The following is a 15,942-nucleotide window of genomic DNA, read 5'->3' on the forward strand; positions in this document are numbered from 1 at the left end:
TAGGGGCGAAGAATTACAACCCTGACTGGATCAGGTTTCATGATGTGTTTGGGGTTAACTTCCCTATCTGCAGTATTTATGACACCCCACTGTCTCAGCTTGCTTCCTACTATTAAAATCAAGTCCATGATCCAAAGTAACATGGGGAGGAAAGGGGTTAGTTGCCTTATACTTCCTGATCAGAGTTCACTGAAGGAAGCCAAAGCAGGTGCAGGAGGAGGGCAGGAATCTTGAGGCGGGAACCGAGGCAGAGACCATGGAGGAGTGCTGCTTGCTGAACTTGCTCTCCATGGCTCATCAGCTACACTAGGACTAGCTCCACACACATAATCATTAATCAAGAAAATGGCCCACGGGTTTGCCTACAGGCTAATCTGATGGAGGCCTTTTCTCAATTGAGGGTCTCTCTACCCAGATATCTCCAGCTTGTATCAAGTTGACTCAAAACTAATGCACACAACACACACACACACACACACACACACACAGCACCTATAGATAAAAGTATGCTGTATTCTCCATGGCTCCTTCACACTTTGCCTTAGACAGAGGAACCCGTTTAACCAGAAAAAAAGTATGACAGTTAGCTCATGACCAACCAAGACAAGTTTCAGCATGTTTCATCCCTGAGGAATAGTGGGATTGGTGGGATTCCCTATGTGCTTGCTGGATGGGTACTTGTTAGGTTGGGGTACTATGCTACAAAATGCAATGTGTTCTGAATTACTAGTTCACATTCGATATCATTTTCTTATTGCCAGAATTCTTCATGAGAGACCAACACGTGAGAAGAACTTCATTCATCATATGCCACTGCTATCCATTCACAAAAAGTTTTAACCTCAACCTGAAAGTTGTAGCTGTAATGATTGACAGGCCCTTGCTTCCAAGGGGACAAAAAGATGGCACATTTAACTGAAGTCAAGACTGTCATTTGACTGTCTGATATTCCTTATATCTCTGAACCAATACAGCCAGAGGTAAACATTCATGAAAGACCATAGTAACCCAAAGCATTCAAACCTACTATGAGTCAAATACTGTGTGGATAAAGGTCAGCATTGCACAACCTGGCAAAGGACTAAGACCCATGGGGAACCTGAGTGAGAGCAGAGAACAGCTGCAGAAATGAGTAAGGCTGCAGCTATGGAAGCCACCGTCTTCAGCAGCCCCAATTCCTGCTGGCTTCTGAATAAAATATCTATACATTCTCTTAGATATTGTCTTCTTTAGTTTTTCTGGTGAGAGACAACTCTGCTTTCTATCGAGATTGATTAGCTAATAAGAATGGTAACGATTGCCTACAAAGAAGCACATGAGCTACAGGTGCTCTTTTTAGAGCCCAGCCCACAGCCCCTTACATTACACTAAATGAGCCTATGTTCTTTGTACACTGGTCTGAAGGGTAAATTCATTCACCACACACCAATCCCCTTTCTGAACATCCACAGTAAATCAAACAAAGAAATAAATACATTGGACACTTCCCATAAGACAGACATTTGATGAGAGATCAGATAGTTTACACCAGGAGAGCTGTAGTTGACAGGAGGAAAAGGATGTTTTCCCGGGGGTACCCGTGCCATGGTTCACGGCTGTCCTGAGAGCATCAGTCCTTCCCTAAAAATGAGATGGGGGTTCAGAACAAATATTTGTCTTCAGTGGAAAAATTAAGTAACTTGAACAACATCAACCTAGCTAGAAGGACTGTAAAATATGGGCATCTGGGGCCATGTGTGAGGTTCTCTATAACCACCAAGGCCAGAAGAGTAATGATCTGTATGAGACAAAAAGGTAATCTGCTTCAGCCAGGACCCAGGACCCAGTGTTGGTTCAAGCAACTGTCTGATACCGAGTAGTTTGTTCTAGCTATATTAAAGCACAGCAGAATTTGGTGAAAAACTCTTTTTGATAATGAACACAATTTCATATGTACAATAAAGCTTAAGACATGACTACATCGAAACTCTTGGTAAAGTACATGTGATATCTTCCATAAACATGGGTTCCACAGATTGGCTACATGTGACATTGGGAGGGGATCTGGAATAGTCTCCATCATACGGGTACCACAAAGGTCATTAGGCTATTAATCACCTCTGCTTCCAGCCTCCTGGGTAGAAAAGACATAGACATTTCTCCCTTTGAAGAGACAGCCCAGGTTTAGAGAGATGGTTCAGCAGTTAAGAGCACTGAGTTCAATTCCCAGCAACTGTAATAGCCCACAACCATCTCTAATGTGATCTGATGCCCTCTTCTGGCACACAGATGTAATTGCAGGTAAAGCACTCATTTTCAAAAGAAGAGACAACCCTGTGTGTCCCTGTGTGTTTGACATTCCTAAGGGCAAACCACAGAGTGACATTCATCGATCCAGATTTCAATTCCAAGGCTTTCTCTGAAATGCCAGCCAGAGCAGGGCCCACCAAGCCCCCACTTGCTCACAGGGGTTGGGGGTGGGGTGACTTCTTAGTCTACTTGGCAGCAGGCCTTGTTTCTTCTGCTCCACTTTTTAGATGAGCCCTTGCCACATCCCTATTCTAAGTCCCACACCAAACTTTAATTTCCTTTGTGGGGATAAGGAATGGTCCGGGAAAGAACTGCTACTGACCACAGGGAAGGGGAAGAAAATAATCCGGGGAGAAAAGCCTACAGCTGCCTCTCCGGAAAGTGCCATTAAGAAAGACAATGGCTGAATTGTTTCCCCTGCGCTAGGAAACCCTGCAGTCCCCAACCTGGAAGCCACTCTCTGTCTTTTTCTATTTCTTTCCTTGAAACACAATTTATTGGAAGCTCTGCCAGATCTCTGGGGACAGGGGAGGGGACAACGGGCTGGCAGTAAAATGAAACACCTCGTTAATGAAGAAGGCTGTTCTGCCTGGTGGCCAGAGAGCTTTCTGTGCAACCCAGGGAGCCAGGAAAGGAGAGTCCAGGCGCTTGGAGCACCTGCAGCCTTTTCACTTGGGACCGCTGTGGTGAAGGCTGTAGGGGGTAGCTAAGCCAGCGCCTGGTGAAGCACATATGGAGGAGACATGTAAGCCTCAGCTATCGGTCAATGTCAGCCAGTCAGCTATGATCATGTCATCCTCACAACTCCAGGCTAGGGATCGCTACATCCCATCCACAGGCAGAAACAGTCAGTCACTAGCCCATGCTTACACAGTTGAGCGCAGTGGTACAAGGACTCAGATGCACCGCTCTGAGACTTCAAACCTGAGATGGAAGGGCGCTCTCATCGTTTTTGTCTACTTGCAACTGTTAAGGGTCCAGACGCAAAGGAAGATGCTCTAAAGAGACACATGTACCACTTCCTTTGCCCTTCAGACTACTGAAGCTGTGGTCAAGCAAACCTTCCCATTGTCCTTAAGGTCGCTGTATCAATCAAGAGATGGGAGGTGGAAAGATAAGAGAGAGACCCACACAGACAGGGTGTGAGAGAAAGGAAGCCTTTGCTTCCAATTTATCTGTTGGCTTAGACGTTTGTTCCACCCTTCCCAAGGACCCAGCAAGATAACCATGCATCCTGTATGAAGCCGCAAGTTTCCAAGGAGTCTCCTTAAACTTCACCCCAGTGACTTTTTCAACTTCAATTTGTCTTTTATTTTGGAACAATATAAATCCTTGGCAATCAGCCCAGTTCTCCCTCCACCACCTGCCTCTTAAGAAAGCCACTGGGGAAAGCATCAAGCAAAATGTTTCGTGCGTACGTGCGTAGTAGGTGCTCAAACTGGTAAGGCAGTTGAAACATGCCACCTCAGCCACGTCCTGGGGGATTTATTAAACTTCCAGAAATAGCTGCCAGCCCATGGTCTGAGAAGTACTTGCTACTTGCTACTATTTCCCTTGATTACCTCGGTGAAGAGGAAACCAAGCTTCGCCCAGGTGCTAACGTCCAGACTCAAAGGAAGAAGTCCTAAAGGGACATTTGTGCCACTAGCTTTTGGCTATCCGACTGTTGAAACCATGGTCTCCAAGGCACCAGAGACCCTGTTTCATTCGCATGCGTTTGAGTGTGTTTGTGTGGCTTTCCCTAGAGAAGCCAGCACGTGAGTTCTCGCCACTCACCGGTCAGCCCCAAATTGAAACAAGCTGGTTACAATTGAGTGAGCCCAGCTTTCCCCGGCTGGGCTCTGCTCACAACTTCTGAAAACAGCTTTAGTTCAGATGCAAATGACTGCTTGCTCTCCAGAGCTCAACCTGCATGGCGTTCAGAGCTGAATGGGGGAGGAGTGCAGGGCTCTGAAGGAACATGGGCCTTCTTGTCAGAATGAATTAGTCTGTTTTGAAGCCTTCCCTGGAGGCGGAGACTGGCCAGTGCTCAATGAGAAGGGGATGTTCCTCCAGGCCTCAAGCAGCTGTTCTGTATCCCACTCCCTCAGGCAGTTCCCAAGGGTGATCATCCATGGCCTGATCCTAAAGGATTGCCATAGCCTCGTGCCTCCAGGGGTGAACTCCCCAATCCATCCTAGATGCCTGCCATTAGGGATGTGATTGCTGTTTGAATATCAGTTAGCCTGATCTGGGCCAGATCCTCCTTGGAGTCTGAGAGTAGAACAGGATGCCCAGGATAGGGAATACCTGTCCTCCAGAGGTTTCCAGAATGACCTCATTCTGTCACTCCACTGCTGTCACTCAGAAGCCCTCAGTTGCTCCCTGTAGCCAACTGAATAAAGCAGGCTAGAGAGCCACATCCGCATATCCAGGTATTCTTCACGGCTTATGGCCGTCATACGGCCATCGAAAACCAACTTTCCCTGCAGAGTCCAGCTCCCTGCCCTCTCCTTGGAGCTGTCCAGGCCTCTTCCGTCCCCCGTGTTCTCACAGAATAGTTCCAGGAGTTCACAGTGAATGGAAAAGGCAGAAGTTAACCAGAAATCCCAATTCACCTGCTACCCTTCCTAAACTCAACACTGCGTCATGATGCCCTTGGTGACCCTGATGAGTCAGGTCGCCCAAAGGATGTAATTCAACCTGTTGAGGACCGAAAACGTCCTCATTGCTGCACTCCATGCTGGCAGTTATTACGTATCTATCCATCTCCATCTTCTAATACTCATAGCTAAGAAGTAAGGCTTAGCCACCCAGCATAGCACAGCTAGGTAGTAAGGGACTCCCAGCGAAAGCAGACCTAACAGCTGCTTCTACCCAGTCCCCTCTGTGACACGAGAGTCCACAATCACAGCCTGAGGGTGCTCACAGGAAGATGTAAGGTAAATACCAGAGCACCTACCTGGGCTTTTTCTCTCATTGGTAAGTCAGTCAAACACTAGTGGATGTCAAGAACATCTACGTTCAAACAAGCCCAGATGGTGCACATTATGAAGTAGAATTTCAAAATTGCATACATTTTAGAGATGAATGCAGGTCATCCAGCCCATTGTATGTACCAGAGGAGGGCTGCTTTGGGCAGTGTGCCAAGCTTCCCAGCTGGTACCCATTCCGTCTCCTGGGCCTTACAGCCTGTTCAGAGAGAAAGGGCTTCTTAATATTCCAACCTCTACTGAACTGTCTGTGTATCCCCCTAAGGGCTGGGCCCTGGGTTGACAGGTGACTGATTGATGTCGTTGGCTGAATGATGTGCCAAGGACAAGCTGAGGCCTCTTCTCTGGTAGCATCCTGGGTTCCGTAGGGACCTCAGTTGCCCTGCCCTCCTACCCTAAGGAAAACATAAGGGTAGAATGTCAGTCACTGTGTCAGAGACTCCAGTTCCCTCAAATGACTCTCAGCCAGATAATTCAGAACTGATTCTAGCTGGTATTGACGAGGTTCAGATGGGTTCTGGAGAACATATGGTTTTGTTTGTATTTATGTTTGCATTTCGTTTTGTTTTAATTATCTGGCAGGAATCACTCGAATATAATATGTAGCACATGAGCCACTACCCCCAACTCTCTGCCTCCCATGTCCAGGGCAAATTTGATTAATTAGTCACAAATCTCAGATTCCAGCCTATTGGCCCTCGGGCAGCAACTACCCAGAAGTCCAAGTGGGCATGAGAGAATGCTGGTTGCTATCCTAAGCCATGAGTGAGGGCGTGATCACAGATCTTTCCCAGGGTAGGTGCAGCAAATAGAGCCAATGACTGCCCAGAGCACACTGTAATGAGAAGTCAGAGTACGAGACTTCTATAAAACGCCTTCTTCAGTGACTTCAGAATAGTGTCATGTGCCTTTATAGTCTCCAGGTCTCCCGTCTCTGCCCCAGCCAGATGTCTTGGTTGTACTTATGGCCCACTGTGTCTGAGAGCCTGTGGACCAGCCAGGCAGTAAGGCTCCCACCTGGCCATACTCCTCCCTGCCTTCCCATGGTTATCCCTTTGACCTTCAGCCACTTCATCTTTCCCTCTAGGTCAGGAGTACTCTATTTTAAGGAGACAAGAGCAGACTTGTTAAAACTAGAGTGCTGGTCCCCATACCCAGAGCTTGAGCAGATCTGGTAGGACCTCAAGAGTTTGTGCTTCTCAGAAGTCCCCCATGTTGGTGGGGTTGCTAGCTGTGCTCCGAAAGCTACATCTGTGCATGACTACATACCATGTGTCATGCATGTGTCAAAATGAACCCCGGTTTCACTTCCTCTAGGAAGCCCACTCATGTGACTAGATACCTCCTCTGGGTGCCCTCTCCGGAGCTTTGTGACCTCCTCTGTTCTCTCTCTCTCTCTCTCTCTCTCTCTCTCTCTCTCTCTCTCTCTCTCATTGGTAGAGATTATGTAGAGAGATTATGTAGAGATTCTGTCAATCTATGTCCCTTCCCAATTCTAAACTCCTCCAGGGTTCCTACACAGCAACACCTTATCACCTCTCTCCCCAGAGCCTCCTGAAGGCTTTCTGCAGGAGACAGCTTGCTCCATGTTTCTCAGTCAGCGTGAAGTTTTTCATAAGCATGGGGCATACATGGTCAAGCATTGAGGCAGGAGTTCTCAACCCCCTTAACAAGCTTCTATCTCCAGAAATATTTACATTGCAATTCATAACTGTAGCTAAATTAGTTATGAAGTAGCAATAAAAATAATTTTATGGTTGGGGGTCATGTGGAACAGTATTAAAGGGTCTGAGCGTTAGGAAGGTTGAGAATCATGGCCTGAAGGGAAGCCTAGAGGAGCACTTCCAACACTCACCTTCCTCCCTTGCCTACGGCACCACCACAGCTCCTCCTCTCAAGTCTGAGCATCTCTTTCTACTGAAAGCCACATTCTCACACTAATGCCCCCACCCCTGAATTCTTCCCTGGCTCTCGTGGCCAATAGAAAAACAGTCATGTTCTTAACAGAGTATTCAAGTCCCCAGGTCTCACCCTGATATACTTCCTAACCACAATTCCATCAAGCTCAATGTCCTCAATAATCACAAGCATGGGTCAAAGGAAACTCAGGAAGCCTGAGCAGCAGCATCCCCCGCACCAACTTTGCACACAAATGCACACTCTATAAAGGAGCAGGAGAGCTGGGGAGACAGACAGCAATATAGAGCCCAATCCCCCTAAACATGACAGAGAAGAAACAAAAGACAGAAACGGGAGAAGAGAGAAAGAAAGAGCAAATTCAGTAAGAAATAAGGGGAGGTAGGAATGGTGAGAGAACTACATACAAAAGGAGAAGGAAGAGGAAGGAGGAGACGGAACAGACAATAAAGAATGATACACGCAAATGCACACATTGCTTCATGAAAAATGAGAAGGAAAGACAGAAGATACTACAGACTGACAAAGGTAGGCCTTGTTGCTAGGATACCATCCTGGGTTTAGTGGTCCATGGTAGGAAGTAATTCGTGTGTCCTGATCAGGTTTTTGTCAACTTGATATAAGCTAGAGTCTTCTGGGAAGAGAAACCTCAATTGAGAAAAGTGCCCCATCAGGTTGCCTATAGGAAAGTCTGTAGTACATTTTCTTTATTAATGATTGATGTGGGAGGGCCCAGCATTGTGGCAGTCCTGGGTGGTATAGGAAAGCAGGATTCACAAGTCACAAGAAGCAAGTCTGTAAGCAGATTAGATGGTGGTCTCTGCTTTGGTTCCTGCCTCCAAGTTCCTGCCTCCAGGTTCCTGCCTCCAGGTTCCTGCCTCCAGGTTCCTGCCTCCAGGTTCCTGCCTCCAGGTTCCTTGAGTTACTGCCCTAACTATTCTTGCGATAAAAGCTATAAGGTAAAACAAACCCCTTTCTCCCTTGTGCTGCTGTCTTCCTCCACAGGGCAAGAAAAGCACAGTGCATAAAGTCTGAGTGCAGTGTGTGTGTGTGTGTGTGTGTGTGTGTGTGTGTGTGTGTGTGTGTATGGGGTGGTGTCTGACAGGGCCTCCAGAACCACTTATCCAGGCAGCAGCTCAGGGTGGTCCCAAGACCACAGTGTTCCCAGTGATAATGAGGTCCCAAGTGGTTGGTGGCCATTGCACCAAGTCTCTTTTTCCACTCTCTAAAAAAAAGTAATCCCCTCCCCAGCAAAATTATGGGCAGAAGTGCAATATGTAAAAATGCATTTTTAAAATTTAAATACAATTTCTCTGGTTTAAATTAGATAAGAGCTCATTGTGCCTTTTCCTTTTCTGCCCAAAGATGTAGCTTCCCCCATGCTCCAGGGGAACAATGAGACAATGAACACTCTAAACCCAGCCTGTGAAAGGGTTTTGATCTTCGCCACATTTCTCCAAGTGTTGGCTGTGCAGAGTCTAGCTATCTCCTAGGAAAAAAATAGACTATGATTGCTTCCCTGCCCAGAACCCCTCCTAGAAGGATCTCTAAAATGGGCTCATAGGTTAAAGAGCCCACATGTCATGTGAAATAAAACACACAGGCATCTCTGTTGTTGAGTTACACACCCCTCACATACATCATACATACATACATCATACATACATCATACATACATACATACATACATACATACATACATACATACATACATTAGCACAAGCAAGCTATTTCAACCCAAGAAGGAGACTGGAATTCCCTTCCTCCTTCTCCTGTGTATTCTTCAAAGGCCAACTAGGACTAAGCACCCAACATCAGAGACCATGTCAAGAATGGAAGGGCAGAAGTGCCCAGGTAAGGAAAGAACATGGATACAATCAGTCATGCTTAGCAAGGAACTGCTTTCCAGTAGTGCTGGGGGCTGAGTTTTGCTTCTTTGTTGTCGTTCCAACTCATAATTCCAAAGGTATTACAAATGAAGGCGACATGCACAGCATCAAAAAACACTCTGGAATATGAAGCAGTCCAACTGCCCAGACACATGTGTATTGGTCTACATGAAGCACCAATGAAGGGAGACCGTTTCTATGGAAAGATAACTAGATGGCCTCTGACAGCTGGGCTTTTAGGTAGTTTTATTTTCCTAAAAGTATTTAATGTACTTAATTAAAAGTCATTTCAAATTAAGTAACATTCTGACTTTATTTAAATCTTTTGAAGTTTTTATACTGAGTATAAAACAAATATTAACAAATGATGTTGTAAAAGCATGAAGTCACCTGGTGACTTTAATTCCTCACTTCCTACTAGCCAGTGCTGCTATGTACTTGCTGGCCAATGCTGTGTCTTTCCTGGGATAGCTCTGCAAAAATTTTGCCTGCTTTTCATTGGAAAGTTGGTCTTGCTATTGATTTCCGAAGATTGTTTCAGATCTCTCAGAACCAATCTTGATTAGGTAAATGTGTCATTCACTGTCTTAACATTGCATTTTAAGGAGCAGAAGAAGGCTTTGCATCTAAAAAGCACATGCATTGGCTATTTTCTTTCATGGTTCATGGTTTTGTCCTGATGTTTGTACTTAGAGTTTTCCCAAATAGCCCTGTCATGCACATCAAGGTCAGAGGTGAGTTGATGCCCTTATACTTCATTGTGTACTCTCTAACAGCTCCCTTCACCGTGAACACCATCCTTTAACCACTGGTTACAAAAAAAGGCAACCTGAAGGCTACTCTACGTTCACTGGTCTCTTTGTGGACACTACCATCTTGCATTAATTTAGATATCTTTACACCAAATCACTACCTTTTGCTATCTTAGTTTATCATAAATCTTGATATCAGAAGCCAAGTGTGGTAGCACAGGGCTACAGCACCAGCACTCTGAGAAGCTGAAGCACGAGAGGCAGTAGTGGGAGCCCAGTCTGAGCTACACAGTGAGACCCCCTGTCTCAAAATGTAACAGAGAAAGAACATGAAATCAGATGGGAAGGATCTGGGGGAGGAGAAAGAGCATGGTCAAAACACATTGTATGAAACAATTTTAAATAAGAATCTAAAAAAGAAGAAGAAGAAGAAAATAGAAAAGAAAAAGTACCTCAGGGTGTATAAATCCTGTAACAGTGTCTTTTGCAAAGTAGTTTGGCTATTTTAGGTTTTAAACATTTACATGGAAATTTGAGCACTGTCTCCCAGCTTCTAAAGAGTCTTCTGGAAGTTTCTTTTAAAATGTTTGCTGCATCTATAGGACAATTTGGGAGAGAAATGGTATGTTGTGTTTCATTAATTTATTGTTATATATTATACTTATCTATCTCATTAATGTGTGTATGGTGCACGTGTTTTTGTGCACATGCCCTCATGCTTGTGTGGAAGACAGAATATAGCTTTCAGAAGTCAGTTCTCCTATTCCACCACGTAGATTCCAAGGGATCTAATTCAAGTTGTCAGGCTTGGCAGCTTATCTACTGAGCCATCTTGTCACCCCAAGAAGACATTCTGAATAATACTGAGCCTTCCAATTCTAAGGTCTCCTATGCCACAGTAGTAATTTAAGTCAATCTCTTTTACTAATGTTTTATAGATTTTACATCTTAATAAACTTACCCTCCTTCATGTTTTTGATATTCTCTCACATTGTATTAACTTCATTTTCTAATCAACCCTTGCTATATAGAAAATTACAACTGACTTTGGTGTATTGAACTTATAGCCTAGTGACCTTGCTCCATTTCCTTGAGTCTCGGCAGCTTTTTGTAGCTTCCTTGGGATTTTCTACACAATGATCAATGGCAGGTACAAATCAAGACAATTTCACTTCTTGTCTACCAGAGTATCTTTGTTCTGTGTGCTGACTTTCCAGGAGCTCTTGTGTGTTGAGGAGCAGAACTGGTCAGATGGACGTCTACGAACGTGGGGAAAGAACCTGCTACAAACATGTGGAAAGAACCTGCTGTCAACATCAGGTTTGTAGCCCGTTGAAGGTGTTACTGTAAGTGACCTCCGCCATCTTAGGGAAGTCCACAGCTCTTCCTGGTTTGCAGATTCTGTTTACAGGAACCATTTCTATAGTAAGTTACTATTCATAGCTTGGAAGGGATTTCACTGAGTGGCTGTGCTACGATATCAGCCGCTTTATCTCTGTTGACATGATCATATTGTTTTCTCCTTTATTCTATTAATATTTTATTACACAGCCGAGTTTCAGATGTTGAACCAAACTTACATTCCTGAGACAAGCACAGGATATTGCTGGATAAGACTTGCTAATGTTTTGCCAGTATTTTGTGTCTATATTCATGAGGGATTTTAATCTTGGCTCTCTTTTCTTTTAATATCTAGGATCAGGGTAATGTTAGGCTCATAAAATTGGAGAGTATTCACTCTCCGCAGAAAGATTTTGTGTAATATTGGTATTGTTTTTTAAATCTTTGATAAAAGCCAGCTACATATTAAAATGTTTGAGATTTATTTGGTGAGGAAATTATTTTTAACTTTTTAATTTTGAGATAATCTTAAACTTACAGAACAATTACAAATATGGAACAAAGAATTCTCAGACATCTTTATCGGCATCTTCTAAGGTGAACGTCCCACATGACCTTGGTACAATGATTATATTTCTCTAATGATGTTGGCCTAACACTACTAAGTAGCCAGCAGACTTTGTTGGGATTCACTGGTACTCTTCAGGAATGTTCTATCTAGATCTTAGAATCTCATCTCTGTTATCAGTCTTCTTAGTTCCATCTAACCTGCCACAGTTCCTCAGATGATTCTTACCCTTCACTGACCATGACCTTGAGACTTGGAAAATATTGACCAGTTCTTTTATTGATTAGCTCTCCTTTTGGCCTTGTGTAGTATCTCCTGGCTAGATTGCAGTTGTGTATCCCTGGGAAGAAACAGTCATAAGAGGTGCCTCTTGGTATATTTATGCAGAGGACGCCATGTTAGTCTTCTTTTTCAATGCTGTTGACCTTAATTATGTTGTAAAGATAAGCTTGTCCATGAGTCTCTGCAATAATTTTTTTATTTAATTTTACTTCAAGTTAATACATACTTATTTTTGAGAAATATTTTGAGATGGAAGAATCTTTTGTACCTCTTTAAACTTTAAAATTTACCATTTGTCTGGAGAACTTACCACTGTCCTTATGTAATGGGTGTCATTTGATGCGCTGTGTTGCTTTTAGAATTTCTATCACTGTTTTCCATTCATTTGATTACACTCTTTTTCTGGGGTATTAATCATGGGCTGGGCTGAGCTTTTTTAAGTTTGTTGTTTGTTTTGGGTTTGTTTGTTGGTTTTGCTTTGTTTTGTTCTGTTTTATTTTCTTACTGTACTTTTTGGAGACAAATACTAGTGTCTTCCCAGCTCTGGATTGCTCTAAAGACCTAACCCCTGATGTAACCCTCTGTGTAGATCTGACTATTCAGTTAATAAAGTCATAAAAATAGAATTCCAATCCACTGAGTCATGTGACCTTATAAAAGCAAGACACTCCACAGACCTTGATTGTGAGTATTGGCCAGGCACCACAGCAGGACACAGTGACAAGGTGGCCATGTGCAAAGCAGGAACCAACTCTGACAGAACCTCCGTATTGTGAGAAAATAAATCATTAACTCACCCTGTCTCTGATACTTTGCTATACTAACATGGATATACTGATATTTCTAGATCATGTTATCTTACATTTTAACCACACTAAACATGAACATTTCGTTGTATTTTTCATATAAGTTTCATTGTGCTTGTTCTATGTATCCATTTCAGTATCTCATATGCATTCCATTAAGTACTGGAATAAACTTATAACTGCTTTTAAATCCTTTCCTAATACGATCATTCACTCTCATTCCTGGGTCTAGTTTGCTTACTGGTTTTTCTCTTTACTTTAGCTCACATTTTCTTCTTAATTTGTCTGGTGATTTCTTTTAAAAATTCAATTCTTTTTTTTTTTTATTGTGGAGACAAGCATGTGTGTGGATATCTGTATCAAAGTACATCAGTAGAGGACAAGGGACAATTTGAGGGACTGTGTTCCCTTTCTTCCACCCTGTGGGTCCCAGGACCCAAATTTCAGTAGTCAGCCTCAGAGGTAAGCATATTTACCTGCTGAGCAATCTTATCAGGTCCTCAACATCTGGTATTCTCTGATGGAGCCCGAGACTGAGTGCCCTTGATTTAGTTTCCTCTCTATTAGCCTTTCCCCCAGCTGAATGACTTAGGGATAATGTCTCCAGGCTTATTTCACAAAGTAGCTTTTCATTTCAGAGTAGGTCAATACGTGTAGTAATAATGTGGGCCTCCAAGACTTGCTGAATGTCCTAAGTACAAAGAGAAGTTTCTCCCCTCTAACTAAATGCAGCCATCTCCCAACACAGAGCTTTTTAATCTGATTACAGACCCGTTATTTTTCCCTTGGCAACATGATGTTTTAGCCTCTATGAGTGCTACCTGACACTTTACGGAAGACAGAAGGGGAGCCAGAAGCTTTGTCTCTGTGTAGTAATCTCTCCCTGGAACTTTGGTCTGAGTGCTCTGGCTGAATCTGCCTGCCCAAATTCTAACTCCTCAACTCGGCAAGATAGCCATGTTCAGACTGGTGGCATCCCTCATCCTATAGCGTAGCCCCTAATAGTCTCTATGAACAAAGCAAAGTGATTATGGATGATTACTGAGCTTGATTCGTTTGTTTCCTTTCTGTAACTTCTATTTGCCTATTTTTCTAATTATTCAGGTAAAGAACTAGTTTGGTTCAAGTTAGACTGTAAGGCTAAAAATGTCGCACATGTTAGACAAGCGTTCTACCTCTATCTATATTGCCAGCCCTTTTCCTACTTCTTACTTTGAGATAGTTTATCAGTGAGTTCCCTAGACTAGCCTTCAACTCACCCTGTAGCCCAAGGATTCCCAACTCAGCATCCAAAGTATCTAGAAAGAAAACATGGTTGAAGAGTTAGAGAAAAATCATAGTATGATTGTAATTTGTATAATAAAATAGTGTTTTATAACACTTTGTGATGATAATTCATCATATTCAACCAGATTCTAACATAATATATAAACTTAGATTTCACATTTATGTTTATTTCGAAGTCTAAAATTTGATATGGAACATGTATGGATAACTTTACTGAGCCAGCCCAATCCCTAACCACAGTCTACATCTTCACCCTTATGTTCACAGTTAAGTGTGACGCTCACCACTCATCCAGGAGACTTCTCTTTGTAACAGACAAAAGCCATTCAGAGAGCCACATGAATCCCGGTGCAGAGTGGCAGAGTCCAGTCCTAACTCAAACGTCAGCAGCATAACTCCTGCGCCTGAGGCTCCGGGAATCATTGAGAAAGGGGGAGTAGGGAAGAAAGATTGTAAGAGCCAAAACAGGAAGAATAGGAAGAAACATCTGGGAGCCTACATCATGAAGACTCACTAATGTGACTGCCTAAGCATGAGCTGTACAAGGACAAGGACAGACACACTAACGTGAAGGAAGGGCCTTAGGCTTCAACCCTACACAGAGAACAGCAACAAGAGAAATGTCTTCTCCAGGGAGGAGTCCACTAACTGACTATCCAATACCAAATGTTCAGCCTTGAAAACATATGCATGCAAGTAACATTGTACAGGCTGAGATATATCTATCATGCATACGTATGTATATATACATACTATACATATTCACGTAACAACAATGAGAGAAAAAGTGGTCTTGGATTTGTGAGACACTGGCCAGGTAGGGTATACATAGAAGGGATTGTGAGGGAGGAAAGGAAAAGACCTCAATGATGTAATTATGTTATAATCTCATTTTTTATAATTATAAGAATGAAATAAAATTTATTTGGATAAAGCAAGTCTTGATCCAGGAGAGCAAAGTTTCTCCAAGTTGGAATTGATTTTTAAAGATATTTATTCAATATAATGACCACGGCAGTATTGAATGGTTTATATATCTGTCAAGAGACCATAAATCGTCGAAAATATTGGTAATAGTAGAAAAATTGCAAAGATGTATGAATTGTATATATTTTAAGGTCATTAGTCATTCAGATATTACTGGCTCGCCCACAAAATGTGAATCCTAATAAAATCATAGTAACAGTCATTTTTAAATGTTGCCAACTTTCATGCACCTAAGGATTATAATGTAGCATTCCTTTTAAATTTTATCAAGCTACGGTATAAAGTAATTTATTGAGTTGGTTGGTAACTTTTAGATATTTAGACCTCTGTCATACTGGTTGCATTTGAAAGCCTGCCCAGGCTCTGCTGGGATAAGGACTGAGCCAACTCTTGCCATTGGACAAATGCTCCCTGGCAGGGCTTCCCAGTCCTCTGCCTCCACACTGAGAATCTGCTGAGAGTCACAGTCTCTAGCATTTGTTAACTGCTAATTACACCAGAGTGTGCAGGTCACCTGATGGCCCTAGTGTCTTTCAACCGGCTAGTGAGTCTGGACTCTGATTCTCTTCCTTGAGGCTTCTGTGGATATTGACTAGCCAAGATACAGTGCACTTTCTTGAGCTTTGAGGCCAATGTTGCACCTGCCATTAATGGCAAAAAGTCTTGGGATGTATAGAGTATGTCCTGCCTTTGAAAGGCCAAGAGCATCTCCAAGACCCTGCAACTACTTTCCAGCAGTTGTCAAAGAGTACACACCATTAACATGGTGACACAAAAACACCGAAATGGATCCTCTCACAGATCAGGACACTACACATTGGTTTCCTGAGGCTAAGAGTAGAGTGTTGGCAG

This window comes from Rattus norvegicus, chromosome 5 (genome assembly GCF_036323735.1).
Source record: "Rattus norvegicus strain BN/NHsdMcwi chromosome 5, GRCr8, whole genome shotgun sequence".
Classification (NCBI taxonomy): domain Eukaryota; kingdom Metazoa; phylum Chordata; class Mammalia; order Rodentia; family Muridae; genus Rattus; species Rattus norvegicus.